Source organism: Rattus rattus, chromosome 3, assembly GCF_011064425.1.
Source record: "Rattus rattus isolate New Zealand chromosome 3, Rrattus_CSIRO_v1, whole genome shotgun sequence".
Taxonomy (NCBI): Eukaryota; Metazoa; Chordata; class Mammalia; order Rodentia; family Muridae; genus Rattus; species Rattus rattus.
Genome location: NC_046156.1, coordinates 8,870,604 through 8,894,090, shown reverse-complemented (window position 1 = coordinate 8,894,090; position 23,487 = coordinate 8,870,604). Strand labels below are relative to the sequence as shown.

Below are 23,487 nucleotides of genomic sequence, written 5' to 3'. Positions count from 1 at the left end.
CGCTGGATCACCAGTGGCAGCATGTGCTATTTCAAGTGTTTATAGTTGCAGTCCTCAATTAACAGAAATAAATTAAATTCTAGGAAAAATCTTTCCTGTGAAGAGCTAGGGATGATCTCATTTCTTGTTTTAGAATTCAAAGCCTTACTTTATTTTATCTTTTCTTTTCCAATTTCTTATGGCTGTTGGCCTGTGAAACTGAAGGCAGCCGATAGGAGCGCTAGAAATAACAAGGTCTTCTCCTTTTACACAATAGCTTTGTTTCCCAAGCTGTCGCCTGTCTGTGGGATATGTTCCTCTAGCTGGGCTGCCTTGTCTGCCTCACAGAGACTTGATGTGCCAGGGTAGGGGTTACCCAGGGAGGGCCCCACCCACTCAGAGAAGGGGAAGCAGGCAGGGAGGATTTCGGGAGAGGGTGACTGGGATGGGGGCAATGAGCAGAATGTAAAGTAATATGCAAAAAATAATAGAAAAGAAAAAATGAGAAAAACCACAATAGCTTTAAAATTACCTATGAAAAATTGCCAAACTATACTTTAGTACTTTAATAAACCGAACTGTAATTTAGTACGTTTAGCCATTCATCTCCTAACAGATGAGTTTTATAATTTCTCTTGATCTCAAGCCTAAAGGCTGTTGACTCCCCTTTAGCTGCCTGAACACTGATGTAATGTGTCTTAGAGACAAGGGCATTGTTAGGTTTTCGTTCTTATCTCCTGTCAAGACACTGAACTGCATTATAGGGAGGCCGAGGAGGCCTGCAGTGACATGGGAGTAGTCTGCTGTGTACTCTGGAAGAATGCGTTTCTGACTCTTTAGTCTTTTAAATGTATTTGTCAGGAAGCAAAATTCTTAGTGCTGACAATTGCTCAGTTTATATTTGAGAATAAAATTAAGTTTTGGTTTTTTTTTTAGGTTTTTTTAGATTTATTCATTTTTAATTTTTTAAGTGTTCTTTTAAATTAGATGTATTTCTTTACTTACATTTCAAATGTTATTCCCTTTCCCGGGGAGAGATCTATATCCGGTCCCTTTCGGCATGCATTTTTCAGCTTCATCAATAAAATTAAGTTTTACAGCTGCACACCAAGGCCTGTTGTCTCAGAGCGCCCTCTAGTGTTTGAAAATACATTTTATTTAGGAAATTGCCATTTACTTGGTGATACTATGATGACTGGTATAAACAGAGTGTGAGTAGGTAGTGTTATGCCCTGGTGTCCCTCTGACTGTTTGAAGGTTCATCTAGGAAGACTGCACTCAAGAATTAGATGTCCTGTGCAACATGGCGAGATCGCTCTCAGAAGCATTGCTCATTCCTTCATTTAATCATCATGAGAAGTTCATTTCTATCTTGATCTAGGAGCTTTTACATGTATGAACAGGTGTTATCTCATGTGTTCAGGTGCTGTTCACATGTATGAACAGGTGTTATCTCGTGTGTGCAGGTGCTGTTCACATGCAGATATGAATGACAGTTTATATAGAGAAAAGTTATCCACCAAAAATACATATCACAGAACACATTTTGTGAAGGTAATTTTTGGTTACCTGTTATTTATTGTTTCAGATCTTAGGCCAGCAGTATTAATACAGTGTTACTAAAAATACTAGTTATATTTTAAAAAACATTCTCACGCAATGGAAACAATGAAGTATATTTGTTCAGATGGGCTGTTTTATATTTTTGTGCAGTAACTTAGCACTTAGTATCTTAATCATGTAGAATGAAACTGTTGGTATGTAACACCAACTGAAGCAGCTGTAGGAAACAGAATTCTTAGGTGTTTTCTGGAACTTAGGCAAGCCCTGGTGAGCAGAAGAGTACAGATTGCTCCTTGACTCGGTTAATTCCTCCAGACAATTAGTATGTTGATCAGAGCTTTATTTTTTCATTAAAAAGGTACATTGTAGTCGAGCAGTGTGGCACGTTCCATTTATCCCAACATTTAGGAGGTAGAGGCAGGTGGATTTCTAAGTTTAAGGGCAACTTGGTCTACAGAGTCGGTTCCAGGACAGCCAGAGCTCCACAGAGAAACCTTGTCTCGAAAAAATAAACAAAACAACACAACAAAAAGATACATTGTATGAAACGTTCAAAGAATAAAAATATCTTTAAACAAAGGATACTTGGATTAAATAGAATGCCTTTTAATGTACATTTCAGAATTCTGACAAATATATACAGTTGAGTAATCATTTCAGTCTGTCCTGCCAAGGACTTTGTGACTAAACTCTCACCAGTGTAATTGGATGCCCTGTTTCCTGCGTCCACGGTTTGCTGTGTACATGGGTAGACCAACATGTACACGGGGCACGGCTTGCAGCGCTCTGTGAATGTGGCCTCTGCCCCTTGGGTAGTTTACATTGGTGTTGGTGTCTCAGCAGCACCTTGCGCCTCGGAAGTAGACTTTGGCTGCTCATCCTACAAATTGTCCCTTTACTAACTGAGGCCATTTCTCCCCACTGCAGATTTTAGAAATAATTTAGAAAAAAATGCCATGAGTACGTGTACACACATGTTAGGATTTCTTTTAATATGAGCAATATCTGAGTGTGACAGTGCTGGCTTGCCTTCGTGAGACCTTGTAAGCTGTTTCCAAAGCAGCTGTCCCTTCATAGAGCACAAACGCTCACTCTGCCCCCGTGCTCGCTCCCTCAGAGTGGCTCTAGGAATTCTAGGGGTAGGAACTCATGGCACCTCCGTGCTCGCTCCCTCATAGTGGCTCTAGGAATTTTAGGGGTAGGAGCTCATGGCAGCTTTAATGTGCATGTTTAACAGGGAAAGATACTGCATGTAATTTTATTTACTGGTCATCCATACGTGGAAAGGAGCTTTCAAAGTCTTTTGCTCATTTTCAGAATATTGATTTGTTCCCTCATTCAATGATGCAGGTCTCTGTATGTTCTGGATACAAGTTCTTTTTCAGATACGTGGATCCCAAATTGTTTTCTTCAGCCTTTGGCTTACCTTTCATTTTAGAGGCTCACAGTTGGTTGGCCAACTTTCTCCATGTTTACTGTCCTCTGGGAGTCATTCTTTGCCTAACCTGAAGTCACAGAGGCTTCTAGAAGTTTATTGTTTCAGATTTTATGCTTGAGCCCCTGGTCCACTTCCAGTTAATTTTTGAGTAGGACTTGAGGTTAGGGTTGAGTATGACATGAGCCCTAGACAGCTTGTTAGTTTTCTAAAGAGAGCCCATTGGGATTTTGATTGCGATTGGCTTGACTCTATTAGTTTGGGGAGAATGGCTAGCAACATTGGGTTGTATAATCTGCTTACACATCCCAGCAATTATTTGAATAGTTATCTTCGGCATGTTCGTTTATAATTTATTTTTTTAATGTTCCCTTGTTTGGGGATCAGATTGACTGCTGATGCTATGCTGAACCAAACCCCATCAGAAACTCCAGCCAGATGCCTCTTTTGACCAGATAGACTGACAGCTTGATTTCAGTGCTTACAAGAGGACTACAGTGCCTGTAAGTCCCTGCAAGCATTTCAGCGAATGTGTATTATTTACTAGGAATAAACTCAGGAGGTAGGGTGTGTATTTCATGAAGCCATCTGAGCATTGGTTGAAATTCATCCTGAGCATTATGAAATCTGTGGTTACTCCATTGCCCTAGTCCTGCTTGTAGTAAGTGGGTGAGCCTGGGAAGCCTGAGGCACAGGAGGAGTGGGGTGTTGCAGTCACAAGGAGGTTTGTCCCTGACTTCTGCATACTGTTGTATTTCTGAGTGGCTAATGGATTTGCATCGCCGTATTCCTCTTACCCTCGGCACCTTGCTTGGCCTTCTGGTTATGATCTCATGACAGTGTGCCACTCTAGTCACCTCAGACTCTGTTCAGATGGAACTTGAGGAACTGGGTGGTTATTTGACTTATAAAACAACTACTGAGGAAGCAACCCATTTTATCAACAAAATTCGGAATGCACTGATCATTTTGTAAACTCTTTTGTAGTTTCTTTTGCTGCCTCTGGAATGCTGAAGCACATGTGGGATTGCTTTGGGACTTGGGGGATGGCAGTGTGTGAAGAGTGCAGCCCCATGCCTTACTGTGCCTCTTCAGAGGAATTCAACATGCTCAAGTGGAGTGGCCAATGCCATGCACGCCAGAGTTAGACTCCAGTTAATGTTGATTGACATTTCAAAATACATCACAGCAAACTGTTCTTAAAACCACAAATGACAGGCCTTAGAATTTGAAATCATGTTCAGTCTGAAAATGGTGTTGTTTACACATCACTGTCTGTCTGTGGGGTGCTCGGAGGGTGAACGTCTGATTCCATCACAAGATGGCTAAGGCTCCTTTCAGACCTTTGTCTCTGCTCCCTGACACTCTGCATTGTCTGTTAATTATGGCCGTCTTCATTCCAGTCGGTTAAGCTTGCATCACAATTGTCCTGCATGCTGTGGGGAACTTGACAGTGTAACAGCCACTCTGAGTCAGTTCCTGGATTCAAACCCTGCGCCTTCACCAGTTGCTAACCTGAGAGAGGGTCCTGGGCCCTTCGCGTCTCCTGCCTTGATTCCTGCGACCTGTGTTTGTTCATAAAGTATAAAGCAAGAGTCAGCTTCACAGGCAGCTGAGTGCTTGGCCTGAGCGCTGCCTGGAGAGAGCGGATCACAGCGTTGTCAGCTGCTTCCTCTTACTTAATGACCTGCCCTGCTGTTGTTAGTGCCAGCTAATCGTTTCAGGTTTGGGGGCTCCCCTTGGTGGAGCTGGGTTCTTTGCACCAGGAGATGGCAGCATTAGCTCATGTTTGTACACGTGTAACAGATCTTTCCGAAATGCTGGAGGTCCAGGTAGGCTGTAGCTTTAAATAAACTGTGGTGCTCCTGTCTCCACCTTGCAGAAGACAGAAAGACTTTTGATATGAGTTGTCAGTTCAGAAAAGAATGCTAGGAATTTCTCTGTGTACACATATTTTTGCCATAAGAAATATATAATATTACTCGAAAGAAAGCTAAATCAATAGGATACCTCGGAATTACCATACATTAGTATCTTTTAATACATTAGTTTGCAAATTTGTTTGTTAATTACTTAATGTTTGAATAGTTATTACTTAATAAACTATCTTTAACATGATGGGGGAAAGTAGATTGGATTATTAAAGGCTTCACTTTATAAAATAAACACTAGGAATGCATTCTGTAGGTGAAGCAAGAACAAGATATAATTAATAACAGTGAAAATGACTTACTATTACTATTGCTAAACTGCTCTATAACCCCAGTTTACACATTGAGAGCACAGTGAGCCTTCCACAGGCTCTCAGGTGTTTCCCAGGCTGTTGATTGCCAGATCTCCTGTCCTGGTGCTCGAAGCCACCTGAGGCAGCATGGCATGGCAGGAAAGTCATGTCGAGAATGCACTTGACTCATTTTGATCTAATCTAATTGAATTGTGACTTGCTTTCCATCTTCAGACAGGTTCTTTAGTCTTCTTTAAACTTAGGTATTTTATCTATGAAACGATGATTCCTTTGCCCCTCTAGAGTAGCATGAGGGTTGAAGAGGATGCGTGCAGTGGGCTACTTACAGTCTAATGCTTCAACACTCCTGTGTCGTGCTCTCTCATGCAGTGAGATACTTACAGTTTAACACTCCTGTGTCCTGCTCACTCTTCCTTCAGTGTGGGGGCAATGTGTGTTAGCCTCTTTATCTCTGTGGCTTCATGTGCATTTTTATCAGCCATTCCACAAGCTGCCCCAGCTGACAGGAGTTGTTGTTAATGTGTCTTATTCTTACCTCTGTAGATGATGTTGGGAAACTATTTTAGGAGTGAAAGAGATGGTTTAGTGGGCAAGTGCTCACTGTGCAAGCAAGAGGACGCAGCAAAAGCCACTCACGACTGAGCATAACTGTACCCCAGCCCTTGGTGGGTGTGGAGTTTGGATATAGGGGGATTGTTAGCTTCTTGTTGGTCAGCCACCCTAACAGGAACAACAAACAGAAAAGCAAAAAAACCAAAACTTGTGCTCCAGGTTCAGTGAGAGACTGTCTCAAGAGAATATGCAGAGACTTACACAGCAGGAGACTCAGGGTCTCCTCTGTCCTCTGCCTGTGTGCAAAGGGATGCACACACATATACAACACACAGATGTACACACATGCACACCCCCATGCATGTGCACATGTGTACACATATGTGTATATACATGCACACAACATATATACACAAAAAATAAAAACTACTTTGGTCTGGGGGTTGTGGCTCAGTGGCTGAACTGGTCCAGTGTACTCAGTGCCTGAGTTCTATCACAGCACACAAGGAACAAGCAGAACAGCTCTTCAGGACTTCATACGTATATCTGACTTTACTTTACTTTTATCCAAGTCGTGGCTTAGAGCTTTTAGCTCCTTATTGTAGCCTCTTAGCTATTAAGAGCAAGGATTTTAATATAAGCTGCATTGTAGCAGAGGAAAGGGACTGGGTTACCCTCTGGCCCCTAGGTCTGTTTGGCAGCAGTCTTCACAGCAGCCCTGCTACTTTCTGCCACATTTCTTGGTCTTGACAGACTTTTGTCCCTGTGGGACCCTTTGCCCTAATAAACCCTCCTTTGTGTAAGTCGCCTTGGTCATGGTGCTCTTGCATAGCCACTGATACATTGGACTTTGTTCAGCTTGATGAAATGAGGACTAGTTCGCTAACGTTTCATCTCAGGAACATTATTATGGAATGCTTTAAAATGGGACTGGTTGCTTCAGTCTGAACCTGCACCTGGAGCAGACCTGGGGCCCTGGCTATGTACCCACTCCTACAACACCCAGAGAGAGCCTGATTCCCAGGTGCTCTGGAACACCCAGGATCACAGGAGGGGCCACAACATCTACCCCAATACCCAGAGTAACTGGGTCCCCAGGGATTCAGGGATGCAGAAACAGATGTCTCGGGTTCCTTCAGATCTGAGCCTGCACCCGGAGCAGATTTGGAGAGATCTGCATCCACTCTTACAACACTGAGAAGGAGCCCAAATCCCAGGTACTCTGAAACACCCAGGATCACAGGATCACAGAGGAAGCTCAACTCCCAGGAGACACCCAGAAGCACTGGAGGTCTGACACACTCAAGATTACAGTTGAGGCCACAACATCTTTCCCAACACCCAGCACAACTGGAACTCCCACACAGGAACCAGGAAAACATAAACTCCTGCCCAGCTAGAGGCATGGGTTCCTTCCAGTTTGCACCAGTGCCAAGAGAAAATCCAGGGCTCTGGCTTCCCACCAACTCCTGCAACACTTTGAGAAAGCTTGACTCTCAGGAGCTCTGACACAGCAGGATCTCAGAAGCTTGGTCACACCACGAGTTCAGGATCCCAGAGGCAACTTGACTCCCCGAAGCTCTGACACCTAGAATCTCAGGATCTCAGGATCCCAGGATCCTAGAATCACAGGATCATAGAGACAGTTGGGCTCTGAGGAGTTCTGACACAACCAGAATCACAGGAGGGACAGGCTTTAGTCAGGGACAGCAAGGGCAGAGAGCACTAGAGGTAACCAGATGGTCAGAGGCAAGTGCAAGAACATAAGCAACAGAAACCAAGGCTACTGGCATCATCAGAACCCAGTTCTCCCACCACAGCAAGTCCTGGATACCACATTACACTGGAAAAGCAAGATTTGAATTTAAAATAACATGATGATGATAAAGGACTTTAGGAAGGACATAAATAATTCCCTTAAAGGAATACAAGAGGACACAGGTAAACAAGTAGAAACCCTTAAGGAAGAAACACAAAAATCCCTTAAAGATTACAGGAAAAGAAACAGGTGAGTGAATTGAACAAAACCATCCAGGATCTAAAAATGGAAATAGAAACAATAAAGAAAGCACAAAGGGAGACAACCCTGGAGATAGAAAACCTAATAAAAAAAGATCAGGAGTCATAGACACAAGCATCACCAACAGAGTACAAGAGATAGAAGAGAATCGGGTGCAGAGGATACATTGAAAACATTGAAAAAAACAGTCAAAATGCAAAATGCAAAAAGCTTCTAACCCAAAACATTCAGGAAATCCAGATAACAATAAGAAGATCAAACCCAAGGACAATAGTTATAGAAGAGACCAAAGGTTCCCAACTTAAAGGGCCAGTAAATACCTTCAACAAAATTATAAAAGAAAACTCTAACCTAAAGAAAGAGATGCCCATGAACATGTGAGAAGCCTACAGAACCAGCCTCCAAATAGACTGGCCCAGAAAAGAAACTCCTTTCGTCACATAATAATCAAAACACCAAATGCAGAAAACAAAGAATATTAAAAGCAGTAAGAGAAAAAAGGTCAAATAACATATAAAGGCAGACCTATCAGAATTACACCAGACTTCTCAACAAGACTATGACAGCTAGAAGATCCAGGGTAGATGTCATACAGACCCTAAGAGAACACAAATGCCAGCCCAGGCCCCTATACCCAGCAAAACTCTCAATTAGAATAAATGGAGAAACCAAGATATTCCATGAAAAAAACCAAATTTACACAATATCTTTCTACAAATCCAGCCCTACAAAGGATAATAGATAGAAAACTCCAACACAAGGAGGAAACTACACTCTAGAAAAAAGCAAAAAAGTATCCTTTCAACAAACCCAAAGAAAGATAGTCACACAAACATAATTCCACCTCTAACAACAAAAATAACAGGAAGCAACAGTCACTTTTACTTAGTATCTCTTAACATTGATGGATTCAAATCCCTAATAAGAAGATATAGACTAACTGACTGGATACATAAACAGGACCCAGCATTTTGCTGTATACAGGAATTGCACCTCAGTGACAAAGACAGACCCTATCTCAGAGTAAAAGGCTGGAAAATAGTTTTCCAAGCAAATTGTACCAAGAAACAATCTGGGGTAGCTATTCTGATATTGAATAAAATCGACTTTCAACCAAAAGTTATCAGAAAGGATAAGGAAGGACACTATACACTCTTCAAAGGAAAAATTTACCAATATGAACTCTTAATTCTGAACATCTATATTCCAAATGCAAGGGTATCTACATTCATAAAATTTTACTAAAGCTCAAAGCCCACATTGCACCTCACACAATAATAGTGGGAGACTTCAACACCACACTCTCATCAATGGACAGATCATGGAAACAGAAACTAAACAGAGACACAGAGAAACTAACAGAAGTTATGAACCAAATGGATTTAACAGATATTTATAGAACATTTTATCCTAAAACAAAAGAATATACCTCATGGTACCTTCTTCAAAATTGACCATATAATTGGTCACAAAACGGGCCACAAAACGAAGTTTGAAATAATCCCATGCATCCTATCAGATCACTGCAGACTAAGGCTGGTCTTCAATAACAACAAAAACAACAGAAAGCTCACATACCCATAGAGGCTGAACCTATTCTCAATGATAACTTGGTCAAGAAAGAAATAAAGAAATTAAAGACCTTCAGAATTTAATGAAAATGAAGGCACAAAATACCCAAACATATGGGACACAATGAAAGCAGGGCTAAGAGGAAAAGTCATAGCTCTGAGTACCTCCAAAAAGAAACTGGAGAGAGCACACACTAACAGCTTGACACCACACCTGAAAACTCTAGAACAAAAGGAAGAAAATACACCCAAGAGGAGTAGAAGGCAGGAAATAATCAAACTCAGGGCTGAAATCAACCAAGTATAAAGAAAAAGGACTAAACAAAAAAGTCAACAAAACCAGGAGCTAGTTCTTTGAGAAAATCAACAAGATAGGTAAATCATTAGGCAGACCAACCACAGGGCACAGAGACAGTTTCCAAATTAACAAAATCAAACATGAAAATGAAGATGTAACAACAGAAACTGAGGAAATCTAGAAAGAAATAATCAGATCCTACTACAAAAGCCTATATTCAACAAAACTGGAAAATCTGGATGAAATGGACTATTTTCTAGACAGATACCAGGAACCAAAGTTAAATCAGGATCAGATAAACCATCTAAACAGTCCCATAACTCCTAAAGAAATAGAAACAGTCATTAAAAGTCTCCAAACCAAAGCCCAGGACCAGATGGGTTTAGAACAGAATTCTATCAGACCTTCAAAGAAGACCTAACACCAGTACTCTTCAAACTGTTTTACAAAGTAGAAGCAGAAGGAACACTACCCTGTAGTGTAATTGTTCTGTGAAGGCACAATTATGCTTATGCCTAAACCACACAAAGACCCAACAAAAAAGAACTTCAGACCAATTTCCCTTATGAATATCAACGCAAAAATACTCAATAAAATTCTGGCAAACTGAATCCAAGAGCACATCAAAACAATCATCCATCATGATCAAGTAGGCTTCATCCCAGGCATATAGGGATGGTTTAATATACGGAAAACCATCAACGTAATCCACTATATAAACAAACTCAAAGAAAAAAGTCACATGATCATATCATTAGATGCTGAGAAAGCATTTGACAAAAGTCAACACCTCTTCATGGTAAAAGTCTTGGAAAGATCAGGCCCATACCTAAACATAATAAAGCAATATACAAAAAACCAGTAGCCAACATCAAACTAAATGGAGAGAAACTTGAAGCAATCCCACTAAAATCAGGGACTAGACAAGGCTGCTTGCTGTCTCCCTACCTATTCAATATAGTACTTGAAGTACTAACCAGAGCAATTAGACAGCAAAAGGAGGTCAAAGGGATATAAATTGGAAAGGAAGAAGTCAAAGTATCACTAATTAAAGATATATGATAGTATACTTAAGTGGCTCCAAATATTCCACCAGAGAGCTCTTACAGCTGATAAAGAACTTCAGCAAAGTGGCTGGATATAAAATTAACTCAAACAAATCAGTAGCCTTCCTCTACTCAGAGGATGAACAGGCTGAAAAGGAAAGTAAGGAAACAACGCCCTTCATAATAGCCACAAATAATATAAAATACCTTGGTGTGACTCTAACCAAGCAAGTGAAAGATTTATATGACAAGAACTTCAAGTCTCTGAAGAAAGAAATTGAAGTAGATCTCAGAAGATGGAAAAAAAAATCTCCCATGATCATGGATTCACAGGATTAAAATAGTAAAAATGTCCATCTTGCCAAAAGCAATCTAAAGATTCAATGCAATCTCCATCAAAATTCCAGCTCAGTTCTTCACAGAGTTAGAAAGTGCAATTTGCAAATTAATTTGGAATAACAAAAAACCCAGGATAGTGAAAACTATTCTCAACAATAAAAGAACTTCTTGGGGAATCACCAACCCTAACCTCGAGCTGTATTACAGAGAAATAGTGAGTAAAAACTGTGTGGTATTGATACAGAGACAGGCAGGTAGATTAATGGAGTAGAATTGAAGACCCAGAAATGAAAGCACACACCTATGGTCACTTGATCTTTGACATAGGATCTAAAACCATCCAGTGGAAAAAAGACAGCATTTTTAACAAATGGTGATGGGTCAAGTGGCGGTCAGCATGTTGAAGAATGCAAATTGATCCATTCTGATGTCTTTGTACAAAGCTCAAGTCCTTCACATAAAACCCAATATACTGAAACTAGAAGAAGAGAAAGTGGGAAGAGCCTCAAACATATTGGTACAAGGGAAAATTTCCTGAGCAAAACAAGAGTGGCTTATGCTGTAAGATCAGCAATAAACAAATGGGACCTCATAAATTTGCAAAGCTTCAGTAAGGCAAAAGACACTGTCAATAGGACAAAATGGCAACAAACACAGTGGGAAAAGACCTTTACCAATCCTACATCCAATAGAGGGCTAATATCCAGTATATACAAAGAACTCTTGAAGTTAGACTCCAGAGATTCAAATAATCCTATTAAAAAATGGGGAACAGAATTCTCAGCTGAGGAATATCGAATGGCTGAGAAACACCTAAAGAAATGTTCAACATCCTTAGTCATTGGGGAAATGCAAATCAAAACAACCCTGAGATTCCACCTCACATCAGTCAGAATGGCTAAGATCAAAAACTCAGGTGATAGCAGATGACAAGGATGTGGAGAAAGAGGAATACTCCTCCATTGTTGATGGGATTGCAGGCTGGTACAACCACTGTGGAAATCAGTCTGAAGGTTCCTCAGAAACTTGGACATTCCACTACCTGAGGACCCAGCTATACCACTCCTGGCATATGCTTCAACATATAACAAGGCCACATGCTTCACTATGTTCATAGCTATTTATAATAGCCAGAAGCTGGAAAGAACCCAGATGCCCTTCAACAGAGGAATGGATACAGAAAAAGTGGTACATCTACATAGTGGAGTACTACTCAGCTATTAAAAACAACGACTTCATGAAATTCTTAGGCAAATGGATGGAACTAGAAAATATCCTGAGTTAGGTAAACCGATCACAAAAGTACACACATGGTATACGCTCACTGATAGCTCACAGGCTATTAGCTCCAAAGCTTGGAATACCCTAGATACAATCCACAGAGCACCTGAAGCTCAAGAAGAAGGAAGACCAAAGTGTGGATGTCTCAGTCCTTTTTAGAAAGGGGAACAAAAATGCTCTCAGGAGGAAATAAGGAGACATTGTGTGGAGCAGAGACTGAAGGAAAGGACATTCAGAGACTGCCCCACCTGGAGGATTTGTCCCATATCAGACACCAAACCCAGACGGTATTGCAGATGCCAAGAAGTGCTTGCTGACAGGAGCCTGATATAGCTGTCTCCTGAGACTGTCTCCTGTCTGCCAGAGCCCGGCAAACACAGAGGTGGATTGTAGAAGCCCACCATTGGACTCAGAAACGGGTCCCCAATGGAGGAGTTAGAGGAAGGAGTGAAGGGGCTAAAGGGGTTTTCGACCCATAGGAAGAACAACAATACCAACCAACCAGACCTCCCAGAGCTCCCAGCGACTAAACCACCAACTAAAGAGTACACATTGTGGGACCCATGGCTCCAGCTGCATATGTAGCAGAGGATGGCATTATTGGGCATTAATATGAGGAGAAGCCCTTGGTCCTGTGAAGGTTTGATGCCCCAGGGTAGGGTAATGCAGGGATGGGGAGGTGGGAGGGTGTGGGTGGGTGAGGGAATACCCTCATTGAAGCAAGGGGAGGGGGATGGGATAGTGGGTTTCTAGAGGGAAAACGGGGAAAGAGGATAGCCCTTGAAGTGTAAATAAAAAAATATCCAATAAAAAAAAAAAAAAGAAGTGGGTCTAGTTGGCTAATTTCTAACGCAGTAAATCCAATGGCCCCAGCTTCTGATGTTTTATATATTCTGATATGGTTTCCCAAGCATTAAAAAAACCAGACAAAACTGATCGATCCCAAGAGTTCGTAGGCTGTACTCCCAAGCTCACAAATTTGTCTCATAGGAACCAGATAGGAATATGGCTGATTGTGTTTTTCTACTGTTGGCAGGGATGACCATCATTTACTTGGTTAAACTGTGTTCCAGACCAGAGGCTGAGAGTGAGTTGGTGAGCTGTTTAGACTGGCTTTTATTAAATTAGTAAACCATGCTTTTGGTTGTGGGGCCTTTTATTTTAAAGCCAGCAAAGTAGTGGGCTTGGCTCTGGCATCATTTCCGGTGCTAGTTGGAACACTTCTCCCAGTGCTGTCTCTGCCTGTATCTTGGTGAGTTTTCTGTTTTCTCTATTAGTTTCAGAGTCTCAGATCATACATTAAGGTCTTTGGTTCATTTTGAGTAAAGAATCATGCAAGGTTGAGAAGGATGGTACCCGTTTCGTTTTCCTGACAAGTGGATGTCTCCTTTCCCCAGCACTGTTTGCTGGCACTGCCCTGTTTCCAGTGTTTTTGACACTTTTGTTATAAACTAGGTGGCTGTGCCTGTGTGCATTTATTTCTGGGCCCTGTGTGTTTTGTGCCAGTGCCAGGCCTTGTCCCTGTGGTGCTGCAGTGTGACCTGAGGGCAGGCATTGTGACACCTCAGCATTGCTCCCCCATCAGGGCTGCTTAGCTATCAGGGGCATTTGGTTTCCAGGAGATGGTTTCTGCATGCAGTATAGTCCTCCCAAGACAGCTCCTGACACCATCCTCATACAGAAGGACAGTGGTGGCTGTGGACACTGCAGTCATGTGACACTACACACAGAGTGACAGCCATGTGTGGACTGCCCTCACACAGAGTAACAAAACGGGATCCCGTCCACTGCTGGCCAATCTGCCACAGGGAGTGATACCTCACCAAAATAGGCGGCTGTATGTCAGGTGCATACGCTGTGCGCTTGTCCTGCTGAAGGTGGCCCTCCCATTCTCTTATTACACGGGCCACTGCACATACCTTTTGAGTAGCGCTTCTGCTCCTCGCCCTACTCTTGGGACCAGACCAGCATAGCTGTTGTGTCTGTCGCCAGCTTTGTTCACATCTGTTAGCTGTTCTCTCATCATCTCCCTCAGTTTCCTAAGGTCTGTCTCCCTGGAGTACAGTCTGTTTGTAAATGAACTCTCCTTGACCATATCTTGGACAGGCAGGTCTTAATCCACCATGTCGCCTGGAAGTCTTGTGTAGTTTAAAATTTCCCTCTCTTCATAACAAACATATGTGCAGTCAGAGTGTGAGCATTGGGACCAGAGCATGTGTTGGGTACATACATCCCAACTGCCCGTCTCTCAGCAGTGTCATACATGTGTGCTTTCAGCCCGTGATGAGAGTGAGGCACGGAGCTATAACGGCTGTGGCTCCTCTGCATAGATAGATGCATTGGTTTCAATCACACACCTGCCTGAAGGGGAAGCTCTAACTTAGGCTGCAGTAAGTGAAGCTGATTATGATTCTCTGTTTAGTGTGCACACTATAATTCATATTTTCTACATTACAGAAAATGACTGGAATATATCTTGTATAGCTTTGCTCTGAAAGGTTTTTTTTTTCTTTATATTAATTTGAAAATTAGCCCTAGTCAAACCTTGGCTGTGTGAAAGCCACCAGTGAGTTAAGATAAGTCATCCTGTTTTTTCCTCAGATATGAAAACACAGCCGGCTCTCCTGGCTTTGGCATTAAGCTTCCAGTTTGATGAGAAGGAAACATTTCCCTGTGAGAGGGTTCTGTGGTACTGTGAAGGAGCTCAGTACCCCCATCTCCAGAGCACAGCGTTCCTGTAGTGAAGTGGAAAGGCTTGAATCAGTGCGAAGGGGTCAGCTGACTCGACACTGGGTAGTCGTTGGCTGACCAGAGTCTCCTGAGCACCCCGTAAGACGCCCAGAGACATATCTAGTAAAAATGTACTTGTAGCACCCCGTAAGACGCCCAGAGACATATCTAGTAAAAATGTACTTGTTCTTACATTGTTGAGCTGCCAAGACAGTGAGTAGATAGAGCCAGGCTCATGCCTCATGGAAACACGCCAGTCTTTTCTGCCCCGCCCCATTCAATGGAAGGAGCTTGGCTTCTCCAGTGCTTCGTCATGGTAGCAGCTGGTATTAAGTATCAGTTGCCATGAGGCTCAACCTCTGTCTCTTTTTGTAAGGCTTTTTGGATTTCTGTCAGAGAGAGGATCAGTGAGGGCTGTCTCCTGATGTCAGACGCTGAGCTTCAGGGCTATAATTTTCTTCCTGGTCCAGCTCAGGCTGTGTCCAAATGCACTTTATCCACATGTGCCTCCATGGGGTTCCAAGTCCCTCATCCTGCTGTTGGCATGGTTGCTGCCTGTGCCCAGGACCACCCACTGCCCGACCATACCTGCCTGTGGGGGTTGGAGGTGGTGCTGAATCAGACACAGACTCCAGCAGCAGGTGAGAAAGCCACAGCAAGCTCATCTGAGCGCTGCTGCAAGCTCCTTTAATACCGGCGCCCCGTTGGTCCCAGGAAGGCATCTCTTCCTAATAGCAGTTCCCGATTGGCTGGCTTGTCTGCACTAGCAGTCCTTGGTCTCCCAGACAGTCTTCAATTAGGTCGTCCTGCAGAAGTTGCCTTTGCGGCTGCGCAAGAACCAATTGCTATAAAATCGCTAGGAAACTCTCAGAGAGCTTCGCCTAACAATAAAGAGCGCTCCCGGGAGAGACAGCCGAGGAGCTGAAACCTAAGTGTTCTGTGAAGGTGCCCGAGGAGTGTTCACTAGGTGACTGAGGTAGGATATTACACATGAGATCCAGCACCAGGAGCTGTGCCCACCTGCATGGCTGTTCAAAGATGTCCGCCGAGATAACGGAGATTGGTGCTTACCGTAAAGCCTCTTACAGGCCATAAAGAGCCATGCCAGCCATGGAGGGTAGAGCATGTCCAGAGACACACACGTGTCAATATCACGGAGCTTGGCCTAGCTTAATTGTGTTTGTGACTTACTTCAAGTATCCTGTATTTAGTAAACGCCCACTGCTATTCCAAGAGCTTTGAAATCATTATTTTGTTTAAACCTCAGAACAGCTTCAGGGTTTGGAGCCATTTTCCAGATGACTGCTGTGAAGAGGTTGGTCATGGGGGCCCTGCTCTCGGCTCTCAGCTGTTACTGTGCTCTGTCCTGCTCGGGTATCGTGGAGTTTGCAAGCTCTTGTCAGACTCCCGCAGACCGGTGTAGGAGCAGGGATAGCCAAGGCCATTTAGTGGACAGAGGACCCCTGGAGGCAGTGGCGCTCCCATGCAAGGCTTCCTCATCGAGGCTGCAGTGATGCGAATGATAGGGGGTTCCCTTGGTTCAGGGAGGAAGCAGGAGGTAGGTTGTCAACTGGGAGGAGACCCACAGCTCCCTGTGAAGCAGCAATGTCTAAAAGGTCATAGGCCATGCTGAGGCAAGCCCCTGCTTTGTAGTGTGTACGATGGAGGTTTCCTCGCCTGCACTTGGAACTATGAAGACGTGAGTGGTGAACATCGTGAGCTGAAGAACGCCTTTCTGACTCAAAAGGGAAAGATGCCATGTCTACCTAAAGCATCGCTAATAAGAGAGAAATCCTAGTTTGCCGGCACAGCTTTAATACATGTGTGCATGTGCATGTATATTTCCAAGCCAGCACCCCCAATTGTACAGGTCAGGAGACTGGGCCAGTGAGTGCAGCAGGCGCCGAGGCACCCCATCTGGTCATGCAGATAACTCGGGTTGACGTTTCAAAATAATTTTGTCTCTCTTCTTAAGGATTTCCTACATTTGGTGACATCTACCCCCTACCCCCCAATTTCCCCTTCCAACTCCCCCATACTCTCCCTAACATGTCCCCTGAAGGCTTTTGTTTTTGCACAAACCTCCCAGTAGCTGCTCAGTAAGGAGTGTGGCTGGAGAGCACCCTGTGCTGGGTTGATCATGTCCACGCCATGTGCAGAAGACTGCACTTCACAGCACCGCCCCGCCCCACTCTGCAGCGGTTTGCACCTCCACTCCACGGTGCTCCCTGAGCTGTGGTGGTGGTGGTTGGTGTGGCTGTCCATAGGGCGGAGCACTCAGTCTCTCCTCAGCACTCTGCACATCCGAGTGTCTCTCCACTGACTGCTGCCAGCTGCAAGAAAGAAGCCGCTGTGCCCAAGGCGGGAGCAGCCCAGGTCTGTCTAGAAGCATAAATATTTAGAGGGCGATTTGACAGCGTGAGCATCGGGCAAATAGCAACAGGAGGCTCCCCCTAGGACCCATGGCCTCCCTAGCCATGGGCTTTTAACCAGGGTGATAGTATCATCATGAAGTGCCCGCCTGTGGAGCAGGCTTCCTCAGGTCCACTCAGAAACACTTATCCTACAGGAGTCGAGCCACTGCTGCACCAGTGGGAGTACCTTGTCTCTCAGGTCAGTGCTATGGCGGTGGGCAGCATCGTCTCTCCCCAAGCAGTCAGCGTGGCACCTTCTGACTGAAAGCTCTCCCCCCGGTGGGGGTTCCCAGTCACGTGGTTTTCTCTGCCGTGCAGGCCAAGCATGTGGTGCCTCTGGGAGGAGGTCTTACTGTGAACTTGTTGGGTGACCAAGGGCAGTGACGGTAGCCTGTTTGCTCTGGAGGCACCTACAGCTCTTTGCCCTGAGGAAGGCAGCCTACGCCTGGTCCAGCAGGCAGAGTCATTCCACTTGAATGCTTCATCTCTTAGGTTGTATTTTGAAAGTGGCTCTAACTAGCAGGTTTCCATAAGATGTTTATTATGTTTTTCATAAATGTCACCCTTCTTTTGGATTAGTGCCTCCCTCCCAATTTTCCTGTATTCTTGTCCCCTCCTACCAGAGTCTTTCCACCACCAGTTTCTGCCTCTCCACTCTCACGGTATGTACCATCTGCCTGTCCCTGCCTGAAAGCTTCTTCCTAGTTTCCTGCCTTCCATTTCTGCTAAAGTTAATCTCAGAGGAAGACTTGAAGCTAGAGTCACCATTAAGAGGGTCCTGCAGATTTTGTCTTTCTAGGCCTGAGTGACTTCACTCCACTTGCTGTCATGATTTCTTTCTTCCTGACAGGAGTAATGTTCTCTTGCATGTGTACACCACATTTTTCACTTTTTAAGATTTATTGTGTGTGTGTGCACGTGTGTGTGTATGTATGTTTGCTTGTGATCATGCGTGTATGTATCCACAGAGTTCAGAAAAGGGTATCAGGTCTCCTGGAGCTAGAGTTACAGGTCCTCGTGAGCTACGTGACTGGATGCTGGGAACTGAACTCCGTCCCTCTGCAAGAGCAATGAATGCTTTTACCCACTGCCTCCTCAGAAGCCCGTTCCCACCGTTGCCTGTCTGCTCATCAGTCAATGGACATTTGATGTGCAGGTGTCTAGAGCAGGACGTGGAGTCCTTCAGGTATGTCCATGAGCAGGGCAGCTAGCAACTAGTCACGCCACAGCTCTATTCCTGTTCTTCCGGGCCGGGTCCTGCAGCTCCCACACCCACCAGCAGCATGCCTCGGCCCACAAGTGCCAGCATTTTGTCAGTTGACCTTCTGATGACGGCCATTCTGACTGCTGTGAGGTGAATTTAATCTGCATTTCCCTGATGGCTGAGGGTGTAGCTACTTAGGGATGGAAATTTTTCTATTTCGTCAACACACACACCATATACATACATATACACACACACACATGCACACACACACACACGTGCACACACACATATACACACACTCGCACACACACTCACGCACAGACATATATGTATACATGTATATTGGTTTACTTTATATAAATAAACTAATTTGCTTTCTCTGGTGTATATTTTAGTTTTGAGTAATTGTTTCAAGCTGTCTTGTTCAAGGAGTTATACCAAATTGTGGGTTTGGATCTGTTTCCGGAATCTCTTTCTAATGTCCTTGGGTTACTCTAGATAATGTGTTTTGAATTATTTATTGATTTTATTGTCAGTATCTACCATAGCACAACATCTCTTCTTACAGTTGTTTTCAATTCTTAGAAGAATGCTTTGGCCTTTAGTCCCCAATAAGCTCTGTCATTTTATACATGACTAATCTGATTTCACCATGGCATTGTAGAAGGAAATACACTCTTTCTGAGTCAGCGATGGCTTTATGTGTGGGTACCGTAAATAATTTTAGAGTGTTGTTTTTAGGAGTGCTTCAAGTGTAGCGTAGTAAAGAAGTTTCTGAGGTCACTGTGCATCTAAGAGAGAAACAGGACACAAAGGAGATCATAAGCTGATGTGCAGAGTCTCTCGTGTGTGCGTGTGCGTGCGCCTGCTCTGCCTCCTTCATCCACACAGGGTTTGGGCAGCATTTTAATCAGTTTCAGGACAGATTGTAGCATTGCTGTGTTGGATTCAGAATCCTTTCACAGTAAACAGACTCAGCTTGTATTGGTGCCATGCCGTTGTCTGCGACACAGTGACATAGGGAAGAACTGCCTGGCCTTCCTGTGCAGACACTGCTCCTTCATGGAGTGCTGTCAGTAGAGCTCCTTAGCAAGGGGTCTTGGGAAGAGAAATGGAGGAGGTAACCTCTGGAACCAGTGAGTGTCTTAGAGCTCTCAAAATGTTCAATAAAAGGGACGATCTTAAGAAAGAGAACATACGTTATTTGTAAGAGAAAAAAATGAGGTATTTTGGGGTTCCAGCCGTGTGTGTTGGAATGAGCACCTGTAGTTGTCTCACAGTTACAGGTACTGATTAGAGAGTTTGGTGATCTCAGTTCTGTGAGAACAGAAGACATTGTGAGGCGGAGGCTGGGGACACGGTGCCCAGAAGTGTTAGATGTGAAGGAAAAGAATAAGGAAGGGCTTTATGAAAGCAAGGGAGTATTTAAAAATCCCACCTCTGGTATAGCAAATAAACTGCAGTTCATTGCGGCTACAGAAGAGGGTGCTCTTGAACTGAAAACCCTCCCTTGTAAGTTCATCTGCTTGATCCATCTCCAGATAAATGGTCATTACTAATTCCAGGAAAGCCAATGTAACTGATCCTCAAGAGAAAGAGAATCCAGAAAATGTACAAAGTTAATACAAGAATAAGATAAGAAATTAAGATAAAATTTTATTAAAGTATATATAATTTATATACTTTTAAAATATGTATAGACACCTTCAGTGAATAAAAGAGAGAATAGAAGGAAGGGTTGAGGAGATGGCTTAGTCACTAAAGTGCTTGTTATGCAAGCGCAAAGGATCACAGTTCAACCCCATGATCCTCATAAAAGAGCTGGGCTGAGGGCATGTGAGTCTAGTCCCAGTACTGGACACAGGCAGACCTCTGGGGTTCACAGGCCAGCTAGCCTGGCCACGAGCAGGACTCAAGCCAGTGAGAGGCCGCCTCCAAACCAAAGTTGGGCAGGCTGAGGAATGAGGTCTTCAGACATATACATTCATATCATGCACATGCACATGCATATGTGTGAACAGAGAGAGAGAGACAGAGAAAAGATATAAAAGAAAAAAGAGAAGAAGGCTAGCTGGGAGTCCTGGAACCTGTGTTATGAGTGAACTCACAGAGAGTCGTGACTGAAGGAAATAAACAACAGGAATGTCTAAAAGACCCGACTGGACAGAAATGGACAGGATACACAAAATCACCCTGGAAGTGAAAGCTATATTACAAGATACCCAGGAGAGGTGTATGTCACCAGAAGTTCAGTGAAAGGAATAAAGACTAGAAATAAAAGTCAGGAAAATAACACTGAAATATGAGAAAGACAAAGACCAGAGAGAGAGAGAGAGAGAGAGAGAGAGAGAGAGAGAGAGAGAGAGAGAGGGAGAGAGAGAAAGAGAGAGAGAGAAGTAGAGAGATCCATTATATTTACTTAATGCTTAAACCAGAAAACCAAATGGAAAATAAACAGAAATAACATTAAAAACCACAATGGAAGTCCTTTCAGAGCTAAAACAGAATTTGTGCATTGAAAGATCCTGTGTCGTGGGTACCTGAGGGAACTGTCTAGACTGCCAACCCTCAAAGTAAGTCCTAGGGCGTCACCTCAGTATAGGCAGGTAGGAAGAGACTTTCTGAGCCTCTGAGTAAGCAATGAAGAACAGAAATAATAAAGAGGAAAAGCGCATCAGGATGAAAGTCGTCCAGCTGGAAAGAGCATGGAGCCAGGTTCCTGAAGCAGTGTGCGACCTGTGGGAGGAACCGGGCTCTCCAGGAACCGACTGTAAGACAGCTGAGCTAATGGAAGGTTCCCGGTGTGTGCGCCCCGAGAGTCAGCGTGATAGACCCTGTCTTTGGAAAATTGTTGACATTGTGAAGGAATATTGAAATATTTAGTTGATGTATAAGTGCTGGAATATTTAAATGTGAACCATAATGATGTCTCAACTTTCAAATAGTTCAAGAAAAATTTAAAAATTGGAAAATTGCTCAATGTTTTCATAAGTTCCCTTTTCTTTTAGAAACATTTCCTGTTGAACTGGTTCTCATGTACTACAGGCTGGACAGAAACTCTATTCCTGAGATTGGTCTTGAACCCCGATCCACCTGATGTTACCTCCAAAGTGCTGGGACTTTGTGTTTTAGCCAGCATTATTAGTATAATAATTATACACAGTAGTGGATCTCATGATGTCAGCGTATACATGTGCATGGTGTGTGTCTGTCATAGTCACCCAATCCTGCTCATCCCTTCCCACCTGGCTCCCTCTGCTTTCCTGTCTTGTCTTTGTTGTTTGTCTGTCTGTTCTGGTCCCTGTGAGTCTCCTCACGGCTGTTGGCTGGAGCATGGCTGGGAGTTTGTTTAGAGTTTGCACACCTTATAGCTACACTGCTGTGGAGAGAGCTACACTGCTGTAGGAGGCGGCTACACTGCTGTGGGAGCAGCCACACTGCTGTGGGAGGCGGCCACACTGCTGTGGGAGAGCAGCCACACTGCTGTGGGGGCGGCTACACTGCTGTGGGAGAGCAGCTACACTGCTGTGGGAGGCGGCTTCACTGCTGTGGGAAAGCAGCCACACTGCTGTGGGAGGCCACACTGCTGTAGGGGAGGCGGCCACACTGCTGTGGGAGGCAGCTACACTGCTGTGGGAGGGCCACACTGCTGTGGGAGAGCAGCTACACTGCTGGGGAGGCGGCCACACTGCTGTGGGAGGCGGCCCACACTGCTGTGGGAGGCGGCTACACTGCTGTGGAGAGCAGCCACACTGCTGTGGGAGAGCCACACTGCTGTGGGAGGCGCCACCTGCTGTGGGGAGGTGGCCCACTGCTGTGGGGAGGCGGCTACACTGCTGTGGGAGGCGGCCACACTGCTGTGGGAGAGCAGCTACACTGCTGTAGGAAAGCCCCTCCCCAGAAGGCACTAACAGACCCAGCCTTGCAGTCCTGTGCAGAAGTCACTGCCACTGGGGGTTTGAGATTGCTGTAACCCTGTCATGGCCAGAAGTTAGTTAACTTCCCACACTGTTAGCTCACTACCACTAACTCTTTCGCTCTCTCTGCCCCATCTTCCACAATGCTCCCCAAGCTTTGAGGGGAGTCCTATATGTCCCATATGGCTAGGCATTCAAACTGTCATTTATTCTCTCTACTTTGAGTAGTTATGAGTCTGCAGTCACTGGTGACAACTGGAGAAAAGGCTGCTCTGACCAGAGCTGCGGGCAGGCATGAACGCTCTGGAGAAGGCCACTTGATAGGCACATGATTTCTATTTAGCAGCCACTGTAGCTTCTGCAGAAGAGCCTGAGGCCTTCCCAGCTACAGGCTTTGACCTGGGTATAGCATCAGAAGTGAGTTCCTTTCTGTGGCATCAAGTCTAAGCACTGAGGTGGGCTTCTCACCGCTGTCCAGTGCTCTCACCCTACCTGGCCAGTCAGTGTTGGTACCCGGAGGGAGCAGCAGGCCACCACTGGCAGCATCAGGCTGGCCAGTGGGGGTTGGGGGAGACAGCAGGGGAGGCTTCCAGCCCAGCCACAGCTTGCTTTCTCTGTATCTTGTGGTCAAATCCTGTGTGGGCTTCAGCAGTACAGTCTTAGCAACCACTTATGGTAGGCAACTAAGGGCAGTGGCCTGGCTTGTTTGGGGTCCTGAGAAACACCCATGGTCACCTCCTGAGAAATGCCCGCCACTGGCCCTAGGATTTTTGTTTAATAAGCTGTAGCTTCTGGAAACAGCTTTATTCATTCCCATAGGGTCAATACCCCATTCAAAATAATTTTTAAATTTGTTTTTTGATTAGCTTTCCATATGTCATCGCTTTTGG

General features: G+C 44.4%; 1 protein-coding gene across 1 annotated transcript in view; it reads left to right on the top strand.

The window, feature by feature from the left end:
• Positions 1-23,487, top strand: part of Pigk (phosphatidylinositol glycan anchor biosynthesis class K) — an 82,472-nt gene that overhangs the window by 31,463 nt on the left and 27,522 nt on the right. The gene's annotated exons all lie outside the window — the stretch shown is intronic.